Genomic DNA, 24,399 nt, shown 5'->3' on the forward strand with positions numbered 1-24,399 from the left:
AGCATGGGAAGCACACGCACCTTGCATCTTTCGCATTGCTATCATACTGAAAGGTTCAATGATTGTGGTGATTAATTCCAAGGTTATCTAATGCTTGAAATATTTCATTCCTAGTGATTGTGTGAATCCAAGGGAAGAGTAATTGATGGATGATGGCATCTGGCAAGCATGATCTGCCATATTTTGGGCACCTAGGCACAGCTCCAGTGATGTGGGGATGAATAAGGCTTATGCCTAATTTTTGGTATTACAAAAGCTTATGTACATATTTGAATTTTGGAACATTAGTAGCTTGGCTAAGTAAATAAACTAATGTTAGAAAAAGCTTTATTTTTGGAAAAAGCCAGCTATTCTAGAAGGTGGATGGGCTTTTTATAAAAAAGTGCATGGAGGAAAGCACAGAGGCTTTTGTATGATTTTTGCTCGGAAGCTTTTTGGAGGACTATACATAAATACATAGGAGCTAGAAGGAGAGCACCACTCCGCACCTCACGTCTTTCATGTTGCTATCATACTCAAAGGTTGATTGATTGTGGTGATTAATTCTATAGTTATCTTATGCTTGAAATATTTCATTACTATTGATTGTGTGAATCCACGGGAAGAGTAATTGATCGGGTGATGGCATCTAGCAAGCATGATCTGCCATATTTTGACTGCGTAGGCACAGCTCCAGTGATGCGTGGATGAATAAGGCTTATGCCTAGTTTTTGATATTACGAAAGCTTATGTACATATTTGAATTTTGGAATATTAGTGGCTTGGCTAAGTGAATGAACTAAAGTTAGAAAGAAAAAGCTAGCTATTCTAGAAGGTGGATGGGATTTTGTAAAAGGGTGCATGGAGGAAAGCACAGAGGCTTTTTAATGATTTTTTTTCGCTTTTTTATGATTTTTTCTCAGGCTTATGCCTAATTTTTCATATTACAAAAGCTTATGTACATATTCGAATTTTGGAATATTGGTGGGTTGCAGGTTTCTCATCGCAGTGGTATTAGAGCCAAGGTTTCATCATCCATAGCACGAGAAGATTTATTTTTGGAAAAAGGCTCATTACTATTGATTGTGTGAATGGGCTCTTTGTAAAAGAGTGGATGGAGGCAAGCACAGAGGCTTTTGTATGATTTTTGCTTGGAATCTTTTTGGAGGAATATACATAAATACATGGCAGGTGGAAGGAGAGCACCACTCCTATGGGGGGAGATTGTACCCAGCACATTGTTCTGTCTCTTTTGAGAGTTTGTGCGTATTTTCGAAGAGTGTTGCTATGTTTTTCAAGGATTTGCAGGTTTCGCGAGCGTTTCTCAATGTAGTGGTATCAGAGCCAAGGCTTCATCGTCCATAGCATGAGAAGCACACACACCTCACATCTTTCACATTTCTATCATACTAAAAGGTTGATTGATTGTAGTGATTGATTCTAAGATTATCTTATGCTTGAAATATTTCATTACTATTGATTGTGTGAATCCAAGGGAAGAGTAATTGATCAGGCGATGGCATCTGGCAAGCATGATCCACCATATTTTGGGCACGTAGGCGTAGCTCCAGTGATGCGGGGATGAATAAGGCTTATGCCTAATTCTTGATATTACAAAATCTTATGTACATATTTGAATTTTGGAATATTAGTAGCTTGGCTTAGTAAATAAACTAAAGTTAGAAAAAGATTTACTTTTGGAAAAAGCCAGCTATTCTAGAAGGTGGATGGGCTTTTTGTAAAAAAGTGCATGGAGGAAAGCACAGAGGCTTTTGTATGATTTTTGCTCAGAAGCTTTTTGGAGGAATATACATAAATACATAGGAGGTGGAAGGAGATCACCACTCCGCACGTGGCATCTTTCGCGTTGCTATCATACTGAAAGGTTGATTGATTAAGGTGATTAATTCCAAGGTTATCCTATGCTTGAAATATTTCATTACTATTGATTGTGTGAATCCAGGGGAAGAGTAATTGATAGGACGATGGCATCTAGCACCACGATCTACCATATTTTGGCTACATAGGCGCAGATCCAGTGATGCGGGGATGAATAAGGCTTATTCCTAGTTTTTGATATTATGAAGGCTTATGGACAGATTTGAATTTTGGAATATTAGTGGCTTGGCTAAGTGAATAAACTAAAGTTAGAAATAAAAAGGCTTGGCTATTCTAGAAGGTGGATGGGCTTTTTGTAAAAGGGTGCATGGAGAAAAGCACAGAGGCTTTTTTATTATTTTTTCTCGGAAGCTTTTTGGAGGAATATATCTAAATACATAGGAGGTGGAAGGAGAGCACCACTCCTATGGGAGGAGATTGTACCTAGAACACTTGTTCTATCTCTTTCATTTGTGAGTTTTGAGAGTTTCTGCGTATTTTCAAAGAGTGTTGCTGTGTTTTTTAAGGATTTGCACGTTTTTTAGCGTTTCCCATCGGAGTGGTATCAGAGCTAAGGTACATATTTGAATTTTGGAATATTGGTGGGTTGTAGGTTTCTCAACGCAGAAGCTTTATTTTTGGAAAAAGGCTCATTACTATTGATTGTGTGGATGGGCTCTCTGTAAAAGAGTGCATGGAGGAAAGCACAGAGGCTTTTGTATCATTTTTGCTTGGAATCTTTTTGGAGGAATATACATAAATGCATAGGAGGTGAAAGGAGAGCACCACTCCTATTGGGGGAGATTGTACCTAGCATGCTTGTTTTATCTCTTCCGTTTGTTAGTTTGCGGACTTTGTGCGTATTTTCAAAGAGGGTTGGTGTGTTTTTCAAGGATTTGCAGGTTTCATGAGCATTGCCCATCACGGTGGTATCAGAGCCAAGGTTTCGTCATCCATAGCATGGGAAGCACACACACCTCGCATCTTTTGCGTTGCTATCATCCTGAAAGGTTGAGTGATTGTGGTGATTAATTACAAGGTTATCTTATGCTTGAAATATTTCATTACTATTAATTGTGTGAATCCAAGGGAAGAGTAATTGATTGGACAATGGCATCTACAAGCACGATCCGCTATATGTTGGGTGCATAGGCACAGCTCCAGTGATGCAGGGATGAATAAGGCTTATGCCTAATTTTTTATATTACAGAAGCTTATGTACACATTTGAATTTTGGAATATTGGTGGGTTATAGGTTTCTCATCGTAGTAGTATCAGAGCCAAGGTTTTGTCGTTGATAGCACAAGAAGATTTATTTTTGGAAAAAGGCTCATTACTTTCGAAGAGTGTTGCTGTGTTTTTCAAGGATTTGCAGGTTTCACGAGCGTTTCCCAATGTAGTGGTATCATAGCCAAGAAGTTGTCGCCCATAGCACAGGAAGCACACGCATCTCGCATCTTTCGAGTTGCTATCATACTGAAAGGTTGATTGATTGTGGTGATTGATTCCAAGGTTATCTTATGCTTGAAATATTTCATTACTAATGATTGTGTGAATCCAAGGGAAGAGTAATTGAGCAGGCGATGGCATCTGGCAAGCATGATCTGCCATATTTTGGGCATGTAGGTGCAGCTCCAGTGGTGCGGGGATGAATAAGGCTTATGCCTAATTTTTGATATTACAAAAGCTTATGTACATATTTGAATTTTGGAATATTAGTAGCGTGGCTAAGTACATAAACTAAAGTTAGAAAAAGCTTTATTTTTGGAAAAAGCCAGCTATTCTAGAAGGTGGATCGGCTTTTTGTAAAAAAGTGCATGGAGGAAAGCACATAGGCTTTTGTATGATTTTTGCTTGGAAGCTTTTTGGAGGAATATACATAAATACATAGGAGGTGGAAGGAGAGCACCACTCCGCACCTCGCGTCTTTCGCGTTGTTGCTATCATACTGAAAGGTTGATTGATTGTGGTGATTAATTCCAAGGTTATCTTATGCTTGAAATATTTCATTACTATTGATTGTGTGAATCCAGGGGAAGAGTAATTGATCGGACCATGGCATCTGGCAAGCACGATCTACCATATTTTGGCTGCGTAGGCACAGCTCAAGTGATGCGGGGATGAATAAGGCTTATGCCTAGTTTTTGATATTACGAAAGCTTATCTACAGATTTGAATTTTGGAATATTAGTAGCTTGGCTAAGTGAAAAAACTAAAGTTAGAAAGAAAAAAGTTCTAAAAGGTGGATGGGCTTTTTGTAAAAGGGTGCATGGAGGAAAGCACAGAGGCTTTTTGGAGGAATATACCTAAATACATAGGAGGTGGAAGGAGAGAACCACTCCTATGGGAGGAGATTGTAGCTAGCACGCTTGTTCTATCTCTTACGTTTGTGAGTTTTGAGAGTTTGTGCGTATTTTCAAAGAGTGTTGTTGTGTTTTTCAAGGATTTGCATGTTTTGTGAGCGTTTCCCATCGCAGTGGTATCGGAGCCAAGGTCTTATCCATTGCAATGGTATCAGAGCCAAGGTCTTATCGTAGTGGTATCAGGGCCAAGGTCTTATCGCAGTGGCATCAGTGGTATCCAATAATGCAGGAATGAATAAGGCTTATGCCTAATTTTTTATATTACAAAAGCTTATGTACATATTTGAATTTTGGAATATTTTTATTTTTGGAAAAAGGCTCATACTATTGATTGTGTGGATGGGCTCTTTGTAAAAGAGTGCATGGAGGAAAGCACAGAGGCTTTTGTATGGTTTTTGCTTGCAATCCTTTTGGAGGAATATACATAAATACATGGGAGGTGGAAGGAGATCACCACTCCTATGGGGGGAGATTGTACCCAGCACGCTTGTTCTGTCTCTTTTGAGAGTTTGTGCATACTTTCGAAGAGTGGTGCTGTGTTTTTCAAGGATTTGCAGGTTTCCCGAGCGTTTTCCAATGTAGTGGTATCAGAGCCAAGGTTTCATCATCCATAGCACGTGAAGCACATGCACCTTGCGTCATTCATGTTGCTATCATATTGAAAGGTTGATTGATTGTGGTGATTAATTCCAAGGTTATCTTATGCTTAAAATATTTCATTACTATTGATTGTGTGAATCCAGGGGAAGAGTATTTGATCGGGCGATCGCATCTGGCAAGCACGATCCACCATATTTTGGCCACGTAGGTGCAGCTCCAGTGATGCGGGGATGAATAAGGCTTATGCCTAGTTTTTGATATTACAAAAGCTTATGTACATATTTGAATTTTGGAATATTAGTGGCTTGGCTAAGTGAATAAACTAAAGTTTGAAAGAAAAAGCCAGCTATTCTAGAAGATGGATGGGCTTTTTGTAAAAGAGTGCATGGAGGAAAGCACAGAGGCTTTTTTAGATTTTTTGTTGGAAGCTTTTTGGAGGAATATACATAAACACATAGGAGGTGGAAGGAAAGCACCACTCCTATGGGAGTAGATTGTACCTAGCACACTTGTTCTATCTCTTCCGTTTGTGAGTTTTGAGAGTTTGTGCGTATTTTCGAAGAGTGGTGTTGTGTTTTTCAGGGATTTGCAAGTTTCGCGAGCCTTTCCCTGCGCAGTGGTATCACAGCCAAAGTTTCATTGTCCATAGCATGGGAAGCACATGCGCTTGAAATATTTCATTACTATTGATTGTGTGAATCCAGGATGAATAAGGCTTATGCCTAATTTTTTATAGTACAAAAGCTTATGTACGTATTTGAATTTTGGAATATTGGTGGGTTGGCTAAGTGAAAAAACTAAATTAAAAAAAAGCTTTATTGTTAGAAAAAGCCTGCTATTCTTAAAAGTGGATGGGTTTTTTGTAAAAAGGTGCATGGAGGAAAGCACAGAGACTTTTGTATGATTTTTGCTCGGAAGCTTTTTGGAGGAGTATTCATAAATACATAGGAGGTGGAAGGAGAGCACCACTCCTATAGGGGGAGATTATACCCAGCACACTTGTTCTGTCTCTTACGTTTGTGAATTTTGAGAGTTTGTGCGTATTTTCGAAGTGTTGCTGTGTTTTTCAAGGATTTGCAGGTTTCGCAGCATTCCCCTCACAATGGTATCACAGCCAAAGTTTCATCGTCCATAGCACGGGAAGCACATGCGGTTGAAATATTTCATTACTATATATTGTGCAAATCTAAGGGAAGAGTGATTGATTAGCCGATGGCATCTAGTAAGCAGGATCTGCCATATTTTGGGCACGTAGGTGCAGCTCCAGTGATGCGGGGAGGAATAAGGCTTATGCCTAATTTTTTATATTACAAAAGCTTATGTACATATTTGAATTTTGGAATATTAGTAGCTTGGCTAAGTGAATAAACTAAACTTCGAAAAAGCTTTATTTTTAGAAAAAGCCAGCTATTCTAGAAGATGGATAGGCTTTTTGTAAAAGGGTGCATGGAGGAAAGCACAAAGGCTTTTGTATGATTTTTGCTCGGAAACTTTTTGGAGGAATATACATAAACACATAGGAGGTGCAAGGAGAGCACCACTCCTATGGGGCGAGATTGTACCTAACAGGCTTGTTCTATCTCTTTCGTTTGTGAGTTCTGAGAGTTTGTGCGTATTTTGGAAGAGTGTTGCTGTGTTTTTCAAGGATTTGCATGTTTCGCGGGCGTTTTCCATTGTAGTGGTATCAGAGCCAAGGTCTGCTTGTCCATAGCATGGGAAGCACACGCACCTCGCATCTTTCACGTTGCTATCATACTGAAAGGTTGATTGATTGTGGTGATGAATTCCAAGGTTATCTTATGCTTGAAATATTTCATTACTATTGATTGTGTGAATCCAAGGAAAGAGTAATTGATCAGGCGTTGGCATCTGGCAAGCATGGTCCGCCATATTTTGGGCGCGTAGGCACAGCTCCAGTGATGTGAGGATGAATAAGGCTTATGCCTAATTTTTGATATTACAAAAGCTTATGTACATATTTGGATTTTGGAATATTAGTGGCTTGGCTAAGTGAATAAACTAAAGTTAGAAAAAGCTTAATTTTTTGAAAAAGCCAGCTATTCTAGAAGGTGGATGGGCTTTTTGTAAAAGAGTGCATGGAGGAAAGCACAGAGGCTTTTGTATGATTTTTGCTCGGAAGCTTTTTGGGGACTATACATAAATACATAGGAAATGGAAGGAGAGCACCACTCTGCACCTCGCATCTTTCACGTTGCTATCATACTGAAAGGTTGATTGATTGTGGTGATTAATTCCAAGGTTAACTTATGCTTGAAATATTTCATTACTATTGATTGTGTGAATCCAGGGGAAGAGTATTTGATCGGGTGATGGCATCTGGCAAGCACGATCCACTATATTTTGGCCACGTAAGTGCAGCTCCAGTGATGCGGGGATGAATAAGGCTTATGCCTAGTTTTTGATATGTACGAAAGCTTATGTACATATTTGAATTTTGGAATATTGGCGGGTTGGCTAAGTGAATAAACTAAATTAAAAAAAAGCTTTATTTTTAGAAAAAGCCTGCTATTCTAGAAAGTGGATGGGCTTTTTAAAAAATGGTGCATGGAGGAAAGCTTTTTGGAGAAATATATGCAAATACAGAGGTGGAAGGAGAGCACCACTCCTAATTTTTGGAGGAATATATATAAATACATAGGAGGTGGAAGGAGAGCACCACTCCTATTGGGGGAGATTGTACCCAGCATGCTTGTTCTGTTTCCTCCGTTTGTTAGTTCTAGGACTTTGTGCATATTTTCAAAGAGTGTTGCTGTGTTTTTCAAGGATTCGCAGGTTTCATAAGCATTGCCCATCGCAATGGTATCAGAGCCAAGGTTTCGTCATCCATAGCACGGGAAGCACATGCACCTCGCATCTTTTGCATTGCTATCATACTGAAAGGTTGAGTGAATATGGTGATTAATTACAAGGTTATCTTATGCTTGAAATATTTCATTACTATTAATTGTGTGAATCTAGGGGAAGAGTAATCGATTGGACGATGGCATCCACAAACACGATCCGCTGTATTTTGGGTGCGTAGGCGAAGCTCCAGTGATGCGGGGATGAATAAGGCTTATGCCTAATGTTTTATATTACAAAAGCTTATGTCCATATTTGAATTTTGAAATATTGGTGGGTTGTAGGTTTCTCATCGCAGTGGTATCAGAGCCAAGGTTTCGTCATCCATAGCACGGGAAGGAGAGCACGACTCCTATGGGGGGAAATTGTACCCAGCATGCTTGTTCTATCTCTTTTGAGAGTTTGTGCGTATTTTTGAAGAGTGTTGCTGTTTTTTTGAAGGATTTACAGGTTTCACGAGCGTTTCCCAACGTAGTGGTATCAGAGCAAAGATTTCGTCATCCATAGCACGGGAAGCACATGCACCTCGCATCTTTCACGTTGCTATCATACTCAAAGGTTGATTGATTGTGGTGATTAATTCCAAGGTTATCTTATGCTTGAAATATTTCATTACTATTAATTGTGTGAATCTAGCGGAAGAGTAATTGATTGGACGATGGCATCCACAAACACGTAGGCACAACTCAAGTGATGCAGGGATGAATAAGGCTTATGCCTAATTTTTTATATTACAAAAGCTTATGTACATATTTGAATTGCGGAATATTGGTGGTTTGGCTAAGTGAATAAACTAAAGTAAGAAAAAGCTTTATTTTTAGAAAAAGCCAGCTATTCTAGAAGGTGGATGGGCTTTTTGTAACAAGGTGCATGGAGGAAAGCACAGAGGCTTTTGTACGATTTTTGCTCGGAAGTTTTTTGGAGCAATATACATAAATGCATAGGAGGTGAAAGGAGAGCACCACTCCTATTGGGGGAGATTGTACCTAGCACGCTTGTTTTATCTCTTCCGTTTGTAAGTTTGCGGACTTTGTGCGTATTTTCAAAGAGGATTGATGTGTTTTTCAAGGATTTGCAAGTTTCACGAGCATTGCCCATCACGGTGGTATCAGAGCCAAGGTTTCGTCATCCATAGCATGGGAAGCACATGCACCTCGCATCTTTTGCGTTGCTATCATACTGAAAGGTTGAGTGATTGTGGTGATTAATTACAAGGTTATCTTATGCTTGAAATATTTCATTACTATTAATTGTGTGAATCCAAGGGAAGAGTAATTGATTGGACGATGGCATCTACAAGCACGATACGCTGTATGTTGGGCGCATAGGCACAGCTCCAATGATGCGGGGATGAATAAGGTTTATGCCTAATTTTTTATATTACAAAAGCTTATGTACATATTTGAATTTTGGAATATTGGTGGGTTGTAGGTTTCTCATCGCAGTGGTATCAGAGCCAAGGTTTCGTCGTCCATAGCATGGGAAGATTTATTTTTGGAAAAAGGCTCATTACTATTGATTGTGTGGATGGGCTCTTTGTAAAAGAGTGCATGGAGGAAAGCACAGAGGCTTTTGTATGATTTTTGCTTGGAATCTTTTTGGAGGAATATACATAAATACATGGGAGGTGGAAGGAGACCACCACTCCTATGAGGGGAGATTGTACCCAGCATGCTTTTTCTGTCTCTTTTGGGAGTTTGTGCATATTTTCGAAGAGTGTTGCTGTGTTTTTCAAGGATTTGCAAGTTTCGCGTTCGTTTCCCAACGTAGTGGTATCAGAGCCAAGAAGTTGTCATCCATAGCACAGGAAGCACACGCATCTCGCGTCTTTCGAGTTGCTATCATATTGAAAGGTTGATTGATTGTGGTGATTGATTCCAAGGTTATCTTATGCTTGAAATATTTCATTACTAATGATTGTGTGAATCCAAGGGAAGAGTAATTGAGTGGGCGATGGCATCTAACAAGCATGATCTGCCATATTTTTGGCACGTAGGCGCAGCTCCAGTGATGCAGGGATGAATAAGGCTTATGCCTAATTTTTGATATTACAAAAGCTTATGTACATATTTGAATTTTGGAATATTAGTAGCTTGGCTAAGTAAATAAACTAAAGTTAGAAAAAGCTTTATTTTTGGAAAAAGCCAGCTATTCTAGAAGGTGGATCGGATTTTTGTAAAAAAGTGCATGGAGGAAAGCACAGAGGCTTTTGTATGATTTTTGCTCGGAAGCTTTTTGGAGGAATATACGTAAATACATAGGAGGTGGAAGGAGAGCACCACTCCGCACTTCGCGTCTTTCGCGTTGCTATCATACTGAAAGGTTGATTGATTGTGGTGATTAATTCTATGGTTATCTTATGCTTGAAATATTTCATTACTATTGATTGTGTGAATCCAGGGGAAGAGTAATTGATCGGACCATGGCATCTGTCAAGCACGATCTGCCATATTTTGGCTACGTAGGCACAGCTCCAGTGATGCGGGGATGAATAAGGCTTATGCCTAGTTTTTGATATTACGAAAGCTTATGTACAGATTTGAATTTTTGAATATTAGTAGCTCGGCTAAGTGAATAAACTAAAGTTAGAAAGAAAAAAGTTCTAGAAGGTGGATGAGCTTTTTGTAAAAGGGTGCATGGAGGAAAGCACAGAGGCTTTTTGGAGGAATATACCTAAATACATAGGAGGTGAAAGGAGAGAACCACTCCTATGGGAGGAGATTGTAGCTAGCACGCTTGTTCTATCTCTTACGTTTGTGAGTTTTGAGAGTTTGTGCGTATTTTCGAATAGTGTTGCTGTGTTTTTCAAGGATTTGCATGTTCTGTGAGTGTTTCCCATCGCAGTGGAATCGGAGCCAAGGTCTTATCCATTGCAGTGGTATCAGGGCCAAGGTCTTATCGCAGTGGTATCAAGGCCAAGGTCTTATCGCAGTGGCATCAGTGGTATCCAATGATGCAGGAATGAATAAGGCTTATGCCTAATTTTTTATATTACAAAAGCTTATGTACATATTTGAATTTTGGAATATTGGTGGGTTGCAGGTTTCTCAACGCAGAAGCTTTATTTTTGGAAAAAGGCTCATTACTATTGATTGTGTGGATGGGCTCTCTGTAAAAGAGTGCATGGAGGAAAGCACAGAGGCTTTTGTATCATTTTTGCTTGGAATCTTTTTGGAGGAATATACATAAATACATGGGAGGTGGAAGGAGAGAACCACTCCTATGGGGGGAGATTGTACCCAACACGCTTGTTCTGTATCTTTTGAGAGTTTGTGCGTACTTTCGAAGAGTGTTGCTATGTTTTTCAAGGATTTGTAGGTTTCCCGAGCGTTTCCCAATGTAGTGGTATCAGAGCCAAGGTTTCATCATCCATAGCAGGTAAAGCACATGCACCTTGCGTCTTTTGCATTGCTATCATACTGAAAGGTTGATTGATTGTGGTGATTAATTCCAAGGTTATCTTATGCTTGAAATAGAGGCTTTTTTAGATAAAAGAGTGCATGGAGGAAAGCACAGAGGCTTTTTTAGATTTTTTTTTGAAAGCTTTTTGGAGGAATATACGTAAACACATAGGAGGTGGAAGGAAAGCACCACTCCTATGGGAGTAGATTGTACCTAGCACACTTGTTCTATCTCTTCCGTTTGTGATTTTTGAGAGTTTGTGCGTATTTTCGAAGAGTGTTGTTGTGTTTTTCAAGGATTTGCATGTTTCACAAGCGTTTCCCATCGCAGTGGTATCAGAGCCAAGGTCTCATCGTCCATAGCACGAGAAGCACATGCACCTCATGGCTTTCACGTTGCTATCATACTAAAAGGTTGATTGATTGTGGTGATCAGATCGAAGGTTATCTTATGCTTGAAATATGTCATTACTACTGATTGTGTGAATCCATGGGAAGAGTAATTGATCGGGCGATGGCATCTATAGCAAGAACAATCTGCCATATTTTGGGTGCGTAGGCACAGCTCCAGTTGATGCAGGGATGAATAAGGCTTATGCCTAATTTTTAATATTACAAAAGCTTATGTACATATTTGAATTTTGGAATATTAGTGGCTTGGCTAAGTGAATAAACTAAAGTTAGAAAAAGATTTATTTTTAAAAAAAGCCAGCTATTCTAGAAGGTGGATGGGCTTTTTGTAAAAGAGTACTGCATGGAGGAAAGCACAGAGGCTTTTGTATGATTTTTGCTTGGAATATTTTTGGAGGAATATACATAAATACATAGGAGGTGAAAGGAGAACACTACTCCTATTGGGGGAGATTGTACCCAGTATGCTTGTTTTGTCTCTTCCGTTAGTAAGTTTTGGGACTTTGTGTGTATTTTTGAAGAGTGTTGCTATGTTTTTCAAGGATTTGTAAGTTTCACGAGCGTTTCCCATCGCAGTGTTATCAGAGCCAAGGTTTCATCATCCATAACATAGGAAGCACACGCACCTCATGTCTTTTGTATTGCTATCATACTGAAAGGTTGAGTGATAATTGTGATTAATTGCAAGGTTATCTTATACTTGAAATATTTCATTACTATTAATTGTGTGAATTTAGGGGAAGAGTAATTGATTGGACGATGGCATCTACAAGCACGATCCGCTGTATTTTAGGGGCATAGGCGCAGCTCCAGTGATGTGGGGATGAATAAGGCTTATGCCTAATTTTTTATATTACAAAAACTTATGTACATATTTGAATTTTGGAATATTGGTGGGTTGGCTAAGTGAATATACAAAATAAAAAAAAGGCTTTATTTTTATAAAAAGCCTGCTATTCTAGAAGGTAAATGGGCTTTTCGTAAAAGGGTGCATGGAGGAAAGCACAGAGGCTTTTGTATGGTTTTTGCTTGGAAGTTTTTTGGAGGAATATACATAAATACATAGGAGGTGGAAGGAGAGCACCACTCCTATAGGGGGAGATTGTACCCAGCAAGCTTGTTCTGTCTCTTTCGTTTGTGAGTTTTGAGAGTTTGTGTGTATTTTCGAAGAGTGTTGCTATGTTTTTCAAGGATTTGCAAGTTTCGCGAGCGTTTCCCTGTGCAGTGGTATCACAGCCAAAGTTTCATCGTCCATAGCATGGGAAGCACATGCGCTTAAAATATTTCATTACTATTGATTGTCTGAATCCAGGGGAAGAGTAATTGATCGCGGTCGATGGCATATAGTAAGCACGATCTACCATATTTTGGGCACGTAGGCGCAACTCCAGTTATGTGAGGATGAATAAGGCTTATGCCAAATTTATAGTACAAAAGCTTATGTGCGTATTTGAATTTTGGAATATTGGTGGGTTGGCTAAGTGAATAAACTAAATTTAAAAAAAGCTTTATTTTTAGAAAAAGCCTGCTATTCTAAAAAGTGGATGGGCTTTTTGTAAAAAGATGCATGGAGGAAAGCACAGAGGCTTGTGTATGATTTTTGATCGGAAGCTTTTCGGAGGAGTATACATAAATACATAGGAGGTGGAAGGAGAGCACCACTCCTATAGAGGGAGATTGTACCCAGCACACTTATTCTGTCTCTTACGTTTGTGAATTTTGAGAGTTTGTGCGTATTTTCGAAGAGTGTTGCTGTGTTTTTCAAGGATTTGCAGATTTCACGAGCGTTCCCCTCACAGTGGTATCACAACCAAAGTTTCATCGTCCATAGCACGGGAAGCACATGCGGTTGAAATATTTCATTACTATTGATTGTGCAAATCCAAGGGAAGAGTGATTGATCGGTCGATGGCATCTAGTAAGCACGATCTGCCATATTTTGGGCACGTAGGTGTAGCTCCAGTGATGCAGGGAGGAATAAGGCTTATGCCTAATTTTTTATATTACAAAAGCTTATGTACATATTTGAATTTTGGAATATTAGTAGCTTGGCTAAGTGAATAAACTGAACTTAGAAAAAGCTTTATTTTTAGAAAAAGCCAGCTATTCTAGAAGATGGATGGGCTTTTTGTAAAATGGTGCATGGAGGAACGCACAGAGGCTTTTGTATGATTTTTGCTCGGAAGCTTTTTGGAGGAATATACATAAACACATAGGACGTGGAAGGAGAGCACCACTTCTATGGGGGAGATTGTACCTAACACGCTTGTTCTATCTCTTTCGTTTGTGAGTTCTAAGAGTTTGTGCGTATTTTGGAAGAGTGTTGCTGTGTTTTTCAAGGATTTGCATGTTTCGCGGGCGTTTCCCATTGCAGTGGTATCAGAGCCAAGGTCTGGTTGTCCATAGCACGGGAAGCACACGCACCTCGCATCTTTCACGTTGCTATCATACTGAAAGGTTGATTGATTGTGGTGATTAATTCCAAGGTTATCTTATGCTTGAAATATTTCATTACTATTGATTGTGTGAATCCAAGGAAAGAGTAATTGATCAGGTGTTGGCATCTAGCAAGCATGGTCCGCCATATTTTGGGCGCGTAGGCACAGCTTTAGTGATGCGAGGATGAATAAGGCTTATGCCTAATTTTTGATCTTTCACGTTGCTATCATACTGAAAGGTTGATTGATTGTGGTGATTAATTCCAAGGTTAACTTATGCTTGAAATATTTCATTACTATTGATTGTGTGAATTCAGAGGAAGAGTATTTGATCGGGCGATGGCATCTGGGAAGCATGATCCACCATATTTTGGCCACGTAGGTGCAACTCCAGTGGTGCAGGGATGAATAAGGCTTATGCATAGTTTTTTATATTACAAAATCTTATGTACATATTTGAATTTTCAATGATGTGGGGATGAATAAGGCTTATGCCTAATTTTTTATATTACAAAAGCTTATGTATATATTTGAATTTAGGAATATTGGTGGGTTGCAAGTTTCTCATCACAATGGTATCAGAGCCAAGGTTTTAACATCCATAGCACGGGAAGATTTATTTTTGGAAAAAGGCTCATTACTATTGATTGTGTGGATCGGCTCTTTATAAAAGAGTGCATGGAGGAAAGCACACAAGCTTTTGTATGATTTTTGCTTGTAATCTTTTTGGAGGAATATACATAAATACACGGGAGGTGGAAGGAGAGCACCACTCCTATGGGGGGAGATTGTACCCAGCATGCTTGTTCTATCTCTTTTGAGAGTTTGTGCGTATTTTCGAAGAGTGTTGCTGTCTTTTTCAAGGATTTGCAGGTTTCGTGATCGTTCCCCAATGTAGTGGTATCAGAGCCAACTTTTCATCATCCATACCATGGGAAGCACACGCACCTCGCGTCTTTCGCATTGCTATCATACTGAAAGGTTCAATGATTGTGGTGATTAATTCCAAGGTTATCTAATGCTTGAAATATTTCATTCCTAGTGATTGTGTGAATCCAAGGGAAGAGTAATTGATGAGGTGATGGCATCTGGCAAGCATGATCTGCCATATTTTGGGCACCTAGGCACAGCTCCAGTGATGCGGGGATGAATAAGGCTTATGCCTAATTTTTGGTATTACAAAAGCTTATGTACATATTTGAATTTTGGAATATTAGTAGCTTGGCTAAGTAAATAAACTAATGTTAGAAAAAGCTTTATTTTTGGAAAAAGCCAGCTATTCTAGAAGGTGGATGGGCTTTTTATAAAAAAGTGCATGGAGGAAAGCACAGAGGCTTTTGTACGATTTTTGCTCGGAAGCTTTTTGGAGGACTATACATAAATACATAGGAGGTGGAAGGAGAGCACCACTCCGCACCTCACGTCTTTCATGTTGCTATCATACTCAAAGGTTGATTGATTGTGGTGATTAATTCTATAGTTATCTTATGCTTGAAATATTTCATTACTATTGATTGTGTGAATCCACGGGAAGAGTAATTGATCGGGTGATGGCATCTAGCAAGCATGATCTGCCATATTTTGGCTGCGTAGGCACAGCTTCAGTGATGCAAGGATGAATAAGGCTTATGCCTAGTTTTTGATATTACGAAAGCTTGTGTACATATTTGAATTTTGGAATATTAGTGGCTTGGCTAAGTGAATGAACTAAAGTTAGAAAGAAAAAGCTAGCTATTCTAGAAGGTGGATGGGATTTTGTAAAAGGGTGCATGGAGGAAAGCACAGAGGCTTTTTAATGATTTTTTTTCGCTTTTTTATGATTTTTTCTCGGGCTTATGCCTAATTTTTCATATTACAAAAGCTTATGTACATATTCAAATTTTGGAATATTGGTGGGTTGCAGGTTTCTCATCGCAGTGGTATTAGAGCCAAGGTTTCATCATCCATAGCACGAGAAGATTTATTTTTGGAAAAAGGCTCATTACTATTGATTGTGTGAATGGGCTCTTTGTAAAAGAGTGGATGGAGGCAAGCACAGAGGCTTTTGTAGGATTTTTGCTTGGAATCTTTTTGGAGGAATATACATAAATACATGGCAGGTGGAAGGAGAGCACCACTCCTATGGGGGGAGATTGTACCCAGCACATTGTTCTATCTCTTTTGAGAGTTTGTGCGTATTTTCGAAGAGTGTTGCTATGTTTTTCAAGGATTTGCAGGTTTCGCGAGCGTTTCTCAACGTAGTGGTATCAGAGCCAAGGCTTCATCGTCCATAGCATGGGAAGCACACACACCTCACGTCTTTCACGTTTCTATCATACTAAAAGGTTGATTGATTGTGGTGATTGATTCTAAGATTATCTCATGCTTGAAATATTTCATTACTATTAATTGTGTGAATCCAAGGGAAGAGTAATTGATCAGGCGATGGCATCTGGCAAGCATGATCCACCATATTTTGGGCACGTAGGCGTAGCTCCAGTGCTGCGGGGATGAATAAGGCTTATGCCTAATTCTTGATATTACAAAATCTTATGTACATATTTGAATTTTGGAATATTAGTAGCTTGGCTTAGTAAATAAACTAAAGTTAGAAAAAGATTTATTTTTGGAAAAAGCAAGCTATTCTAGAAGGTGGATGGGCTTTTTGTAAAAAAGTGCATGGAGGAAAGCACAGAGGCTTTTGTATGATTTTTGCTCGGAAGCTTTTTGGAGGAATATACATAAATACATAGGAGGTGGAAGGAGATCACCACTCCACACGTGGCATCTTTCGCGTTGCTATCATACTGAAAGGTTGATTGATTAAGGTGATTAATTCCAAGGTTATCCTATGCTTGAAATATTTCATTACTATTGATTGTGTGAATCCAGGGGAAGAGTAATTGATAGGACGATGGCATCTAGCACCACGATCTACCATATTTTGGCTACATAGGTGCAGATCCAGTGATGCAGGGATGAATAAGGCTTATTCCTAGTTTTTGATATTATGAAGGCTTATGGACAGATTTGAATTTTGGAATATTAGTGGCTTGGCTAAGTGAATAAACTAAAGTTAGAAAGAAAAAGGCTTGGCTATTCTAGAAGGTGGATGGGCTTTTTGTAAAAGGGTGCATGGAGGAAAGCACAGAGGCTTTTTTATTATCTTTTCTCGGAAGCTTTTTGGAGGAATATACCTAAATACATAGGAGGTGGAAGGAGAGCACCACTCCTATGGGAGGAGATTGTACCTAGAACACTTGTTCTCTCTCTTCCATTTGTGAGTTTTGAGAGTTTCTGCGTATTTTCGAAGAGTGTTGCTGTGTTTTTTAAGGATTTGCACGTTTTTGAGCGTTTCCCATCGAAGTGGTATCAGAGCTAAGGCACATATTTTAATTTTGGAATATTGGTGGGTTGCAAGTTTCTCAACGCAGAAGCTTTATTTTTGGAAAAAGGCTCATTACTATTGATTGTGTGGATGGGCTCTCTGTAAAAGAGTGCATGGAGGAAAGCACAGAGGCTTTTGTATCATTTTTGCTTGGAATCTTTTTGGAGGAATATATATAAATGCATAGGAGGTGAAAGGAGAGCACCACTCCTATTGGGGGAGATTGTACCTAGCATGCTTGTTTTATCTCTTCCGTTTGTAAGTTTGCGGACTTTGTGCGTATTTTCAAAGAGGGTTGATGTGTTTTTCAAGGATTTGCAGGTTTCATGAGCATTGCCCATGGTGGTATCAGAGCCAAGGTTTCGTCATCCATAGCATGGGAAGCACACACACCTCGCATCTTTTGCGTTGCTATCATCCTGAAAGGTTGAGTGATTGTGGTGATTAATTACAAGGTTATCTTATGCTTGAAATATTTCATTACTATTAATTGTGTGAATCCAAGGGAAGAGTAATTGATTGGACAATGGCATCTACAAGCACGATACGCTATATGTTGGGTGCATAGGCACAGCTCCAGTGATGCAGGGATGAATAAGGCTTATGCCTAATTTTTTATATTACAAAAGCTTATGTACATGTTTGAATTTTGGAATATTGGTGGGTTGTAGGTTTCTCATCGTAGTGGTATCAGAGCCAAGGTTTTGTCATTGATAGCACGGGAAGATTTATTTTTGGAAAAAGGCTCATTACTATTGATTGTGTGGATGGGCTCTTTGTAAAAGAGTGCATGGAGGAAAGCATAGAGGCTTTTGTATGATTTTTGCTTCGAATCTTTTTGGAGGAATATACATAAATACATGGGAGATGGAAGGAGACCACCACTCCTATGGAGGGAGATTGTACCCAGCATGCTTTTTCTGTCTCTTTTGAGAGTTTGTGCATATTTTCGAAGAGTGTTGCTGTGTTTTTCAAGGATTTGCAGGTTTCACGAGCGTTTCCCAACGTAGTGGTATCATAGCCAAGAAGTTGTCGTCCATAGCACAGGAAGCACACGCATCTCGCATCTTTCGAGTTGCTATCATACTGAAAGGTTGATTGATTGTGGTGATTGATTCCAAGGTTATCTTATGCTTGAAATATTTCATTACTAATGATTGTGTGAATCCAAGGGAAGAGTAATTGAGAGGGCGATGGCATCTGGCAAGCATGATCTGCCATATTTTGGGCATGTAGGTGCAGCTCCAGTGGTGCGGGGATGAATAAGACTTATGCCTAATTTTTGATATTACAAAAGCTTATGTACATATTTGAATTTTGGAATATTAGTAGCATGGCTAAGTACATAAACTAAAGTTAGAAAAAGCTTTATTTTTGGAAAAAGCCAGCTATTCTAGAAGGTGGATCGGCTTTTTGTAAAAAAGTGCATGGAGGAAAGCACAGAGGCTTTTGTATGATTTTTGCTCGGAAGCTTTTTGGAGGAATATACATAAATACATAGGAGGTGGAAGGAGAGCACCACTCCGCACCTCGCGTCTTTCGCGTTGCTATCATACTGAAAGGTTGATTGATTGTGGTGATTAATTCCAAGGTTATCTTATGCTTGAAATATTTCATTACTATTGATTGTGTGAATCCAGGGGAAGAGTAATTGATCGGACCATGGCATCTATAGCAAGAACAATCTGCCATATTTTGGGTGCGTAGGCACAGCTCCAGTTGATACAGGGATGAATAAGGCTTATGCCTAATTTTTAATATTACAAAAGCTTATGTACATATTTGAATTTTGGAATATTAGTGGCTTGGCTAAGTGAATAAACTAAAGTTAGAAAAAGATTTATTTTTAGAAAAAGCCAGCTATTCTAGAAGGTGGATGGGCTTTTTGTAAAAGAGTACTGCATGGAGGAAAGCACAGAGGCTTTTGTATGATTTTTGCTTGGAATATTTTTGGAGGAATATACATAAATACATAGGAGGTGGAAGGAGAACACTACTCCTATTGGGGGAGATTGTACCCAGTATGCTTGTTTTGTCTCTTCCGTTAGTAAGTTTTGGGACTTTGTGTGTATTTTTGAAGAGTGTTGCTATGTTTTTCAAGGATTTGTAAGTTTCATGAGCGTTTCCCATCGCAGTGTTATCAGAGCCAAGGTTTCATCATCCATAGCATAGGAAGCACACGCACCTCATGTCTTTTGTATTGCTATCATACTGAAAGGTTGAGTGATAATTGTGATTAATTGCAAGGTTATCTTATACTTGAAATATTTCATTACTATTAATTGTGTGAATTTAGGGGAAGAGTAATTGATTGGACGATGGCATCTACAAGCACGATCCGCTGTATTTTAGGGGCATAGGCGCAGCTCCAGTGATGTGGGGATGAATAAGGCTTATGCCTAATTTTTTATATTACAAAAACTTATGTACATATTTGAATTTTGGAATATTGGTGGGTTGGCTAAGTGAATATACAAAATAAAAAAAAGGCTTTATTTTTATAAAAAGCCTGCTATTCTAGAAGGTAAATGGGCTTTTCGTAAAAGGGTGCATGGAGGAAAGCACAGAGGCTTTTGTATGATTTTTGCTTGGAAGTTTTTTGGAGGAATATACATAAATACATAGGAGGTGGAAGGAGAGCACCACTCCTATAGGGGGAGATTGTACCCAGCAAGCTTGTTCTGTCTCTTTCGTTTGTGAGTTTTGAGAGTTTGTGTGTATTTTCGAAGAGTGTTGCTATGTTTTTCAAGGATTTGCAAGTTTCGCGAGCGTTTCCCTGTGCAGTGGTATCACAGCCAAAGTTTCATCGTCCATAGCATGGGAAGCACATGCGCTTAAAATATTTCATTACTATTGATTGTCTGAATCCAGGGGAAGAGTAATTGATCGCGGTCGATGGCATATAGTAAGCACGATCTACCATATTTTGGGCACGTAGGCGCAACTCCAGTTATGTGAGGATGAATAAGGCTTATGCCAAATTTATAGTACAAAAGCTTATGTGCATATTTGAATTTTGGAATATTGGTGGGTTGGCTAAGTGAATAAACTAAATTTAAAAAAAGCTTTATTTTTAGAAAAAGCCTGCTATTCTAAAAAGTGGATGGGCTTTTTGTAAAAAGATGCATGGAGGAAAGCACAGAGGCTTTTGTATGATTTTTGATCGGAAGCTTTTCGGAGGAGTATACATAAATACATAGGAGGTGGAAGGAGAGCACCACTCCTATAGAGGGAGATTGTACCCAGCACACTTGTTCTGTCTCTTACGTTTGTGAATTTTGAGAGTTTGTGCGTATTTTCGAAGAGTGTTGTTGTGTTTTTCAAGGATTTGCAGGTTTCACGAGCGTTCCCCTCACAATGGTATCACAACCAAAGTTTCATCGTCCATAGCACGGGAAGCACATGCGGTTGAAATATTTCATTACTATTGATTGTGCAAATCCAAGGGAAGAGTGATTGATCGGTCGATGGCATCTAGTAAGCACGATCTGCCATATTTTGGGCACGTAGGTATAGCTCCAGTGATGCAGGGAGGAATAAGGCTTATGCCTAATTTTTTATATTACAAAAGCTTATGTGCATATTTGAATTTTGGAATATTAGTAGCTTGGCTAAGTGAATAAACTGAACTTAGAAAAAGCTTTATTTTTAGAAAAAGCTAGCTATTCTAGAAGATGGATGGGCTTTTTGTAAAATGGTGCATGGAGGAAAGCACAGAGGCTTTTGTATGATTTTTGCTCGGAAGCTTTTTGGAGGAATATACATAAACACATAGGACGTGGAAGGAGAGCACCACTTCTATGGGGGAGATTGTACCTAACACGCTTGTTCTATCTCTTTCGTTTGTGAGTTCTAAGAGTTTGTGCGTATTTTGGAAGAGTGTTGCTGTGTTTTTCAAGGATTTGCATGTTTCGCGGGCGTTTCCCATTGCAGTGGTATCAGAGCCAAGGTCTGGTTGTCCATAGCACGGGAAGCACACGCACCTCGCATCTTTCACGTTGCTATCATACTGAAAGGTTGATTGATTGTGGTGATTAATTCCAAGGTTATCTTATGCTTGAAATATTTCATTACTATTGATTGTGTGAATCCAAGGAAAGAGTAATTGATCAGGCGTTGGCATCTAGCAAGCATGGTCCGCCATATTTTGGGCGCGTAGGCACAGCTCTAGTGATGCGAGGATGAATAAGGCTTATGCCTAATTTTTGATCTTTCACGTTGCTATCATACTGAAAGGTTGATTGATTGTGGTGATTAATTCCAAGGTTAACTTATGCTTGAAATATTTCATTACTATTGATTGTGTGAATTCAGAGGAAGAGTATTTGATCGGGCGATGGCATCTGGGAAGCATGATCCACCATATTTTGGCCACGTAGGTGCAACTCCAGTGGTGCAGGGATGAATAAGGCTTATGCATAGTTTTTTATATTACAAAATCTTATGTACATATTTGAATTTTCAATGATGTGGGGATGAATAAGGCTTATGCCTAATTTTTTATATTACAAAAGCTTATGTATATATTTGAATTTAGGAATATTGGTGGGTTGCAAGTTTCTCATCACAATGGTATCAGAGCCAAGGTTTTAACATCCATAGCACGGGAAGATTTATTTTTGGAAAAAGGCTCATTACTATTGATTGTGTGGATCGGCTCTTTATAAAAGAGTGCATGGAGGAAAGCACACAAGCTTTTGTATGATTTTTGCTTGTAATCTTTTTGGAGGAATATACATAAATACACGGGAGGTGGAAGGAGAGCACCACTCCTATGGGGGGAGATCGTACCCAGCATGCTTGTTCTATCTCTTTTGAGAGTTTGTGCGTATTTTCGAAGAGTGTTGCTGTCTTTTTCAAGGATTTGCAGGTTTCGTGATCGTTCCCCAATGTAGTGGTATCAGAGCCAACTTTTCATCATCCATACCATGGGAAGCACACGCACCTCACGTCTTTCGCATTGCTATCATACTGAAAGGTTCAATGATTGTGGTGATTAATTCCAAGGTTATCTAATGCTTGAAATATTTCATTCCTAGTGATTGTGTGAATCCAAGGGAAGAGTAATTGATGAGGTGATGGCATCTGGCAAGCATGATCTGCCATATTTTGGGCACCTAGGCACAGCTCCAGTGATGCGGGGATGAATAAGGCTTATGCCTAATTTTTGGTATTACAAAAGCTTATGTACATATTTGAATTTTGGAATATTAGTAGCTTGGCTAAGTAAATAAACTAATGTTAGAAAAAGCTTTATTTTTGGAAAAAGCCAGCTATTCTAGAAGGTGGATGGGCTTTTTATAAAAAAGTGCATGGAGGAAAGCACAGAGGCTTTTGTACGATTTTTGCTCGGAAGCTTTTTGGAGGACTATACATAAATACATAGGAGGTGGAAGGAGAGCACCACTCCGCACCTCACGTCTTTCATGTTGCTATCATACTCAAAGGTTGATTGATTGTGGTGATTAATTCTATAGTTATCTTATGCTTGAAATATTTCATTACTATTGATTGTGTGAATCCACGGGAAGAGTAATTGATCGGGTGATGGCATCTAGCAAGCATGATCTGCCATATTTTGGCTGCGTAGGCACAACTTCAGTGATGCAGGGATGAATAAGGCTTATGCCTAGTTTTTGATATTACGAAAGCTTGTGTACATATTTGAATTTTGGAATATTAGTGGCTTGGCTAAGTGAATGAACTAAAGTTAGAAAGAAAAAGCTAGCTATTCTAGAAGGTGGATGGGATTTTGTAAAAGGGTGCATGGAGGAAAGCACAGAGGCTTTTTAATGATTTTTTTTTGCTTTTTTATGATTTTTTCTCGGGCTTATGCCTAATTTTTCATATTACAAAAGCTTATGTACATATTCAAATTTTGGAATATTGGTGGGTTGCAGGTTTCTCATCGCAGTGGTATTAGAGCCAAGGTTTCATCATCCATAGCACACTTGTTCTATCTCTTACGTTTGTGAATTTTGAGAGTTTGTGCGTATTTTCGAAGTGTTGCTGTGTTTTTCAAGGATTTGCAGGTTTCGCAGCGTTCCCCTCACAATGGTATCACAGCCAAAGTTTCATCGTCCATAGCACGGGAAGCACATGCGGTTGAAATATTTCATTACTATATATTGTGCAAATCTAAGGGAAGGGTGATTCCGATGGCATCTAGTAAGCAGGATCTACCATATTTTGGGCACGTAGGTGCAGCTCCAGTGATGCGGGGAGAAATAAGGCTTATGCCTAATTTTTTATATTACAAAAGCTTATGTACATATTTGAATTTTGGAATATTAGTAGCTTGGCTAAGTGAATAAACTAAACTTAGAAAAAGCCAGCTATTCTAGAAGATGGATAGGCTTTTTGTAAAAGGGTGCATGGAGGAAAGCACAAAGGCTTTTGTATGATTTTTGCTCGGAAACTTTTTGGAGGAATATACATAAACACATAGGAGGTGCAAGGAGAGCACCACTCCTATGGGGCGAGATTGTACCTAACAGGCTTGTTCTATCTCTTTCGTTTGTGAGTTCTGAGAGTTTGTGCGTATTTTGGAAGAGTGTTGCTATGTTTTTCAAGGATTTGCATGGTTCGCGGGCGTTTTCCATTGCAGTGGTATCAGAGCCAAGGTCTGCTTGTCCATAGCATGGGAAGCACACGCACCTCGCATCTTTCACGTTGCTATCATACTGAAAGGTTGATTGATTGTGGTGATTAATTCCAAGGTTATCTTATGCTTGAAATATTTCATTACTATTGATTGTGTGAATCCAAGGAAAGAGTAATTGATCAGGCGTTGGCATCTGGCAAGCATGGTCCACCATATTTTGGGCGCGTAGGCACAGCTCCGGTGATGTGAGGATGAATAAGGCTTATGCCTAATTTTTGATATTACAAAAGCTTATGTACATATTTGGATTTTGGAATATTAGTGGCTTGGCTAAGTGAATAAACTAAAGTTAGAAAAAGCTTTATTTTTTGAAAAAGCCAGCTATTCTAGAAGGTGGATGGGCTTTTTGTAAAAGAGTGCATGGAGGAAAGCACAGAGGCTTTTGTATGATTTTTGCTCGGAAGCTTTTTGGAGGACTATACATAAATACATAGGA

The sequence above is a fragment of the Dipteris shenzhenensis genome, chromosome 24 (genome assembly GCF_047967505.1).
Source record: "Dipteris shenzhenensis isolate YYH24624 ecotype China chromosome 24, Dip_SZ_1.0, whole genome shotgun sequence".
NCBI lineage: Eukaryota > Viridiplantae > Streptophyta > Polypodiopsida > Gleicheniales > Dipteridaceae > Dipteris > Dipteris shenzhenensis.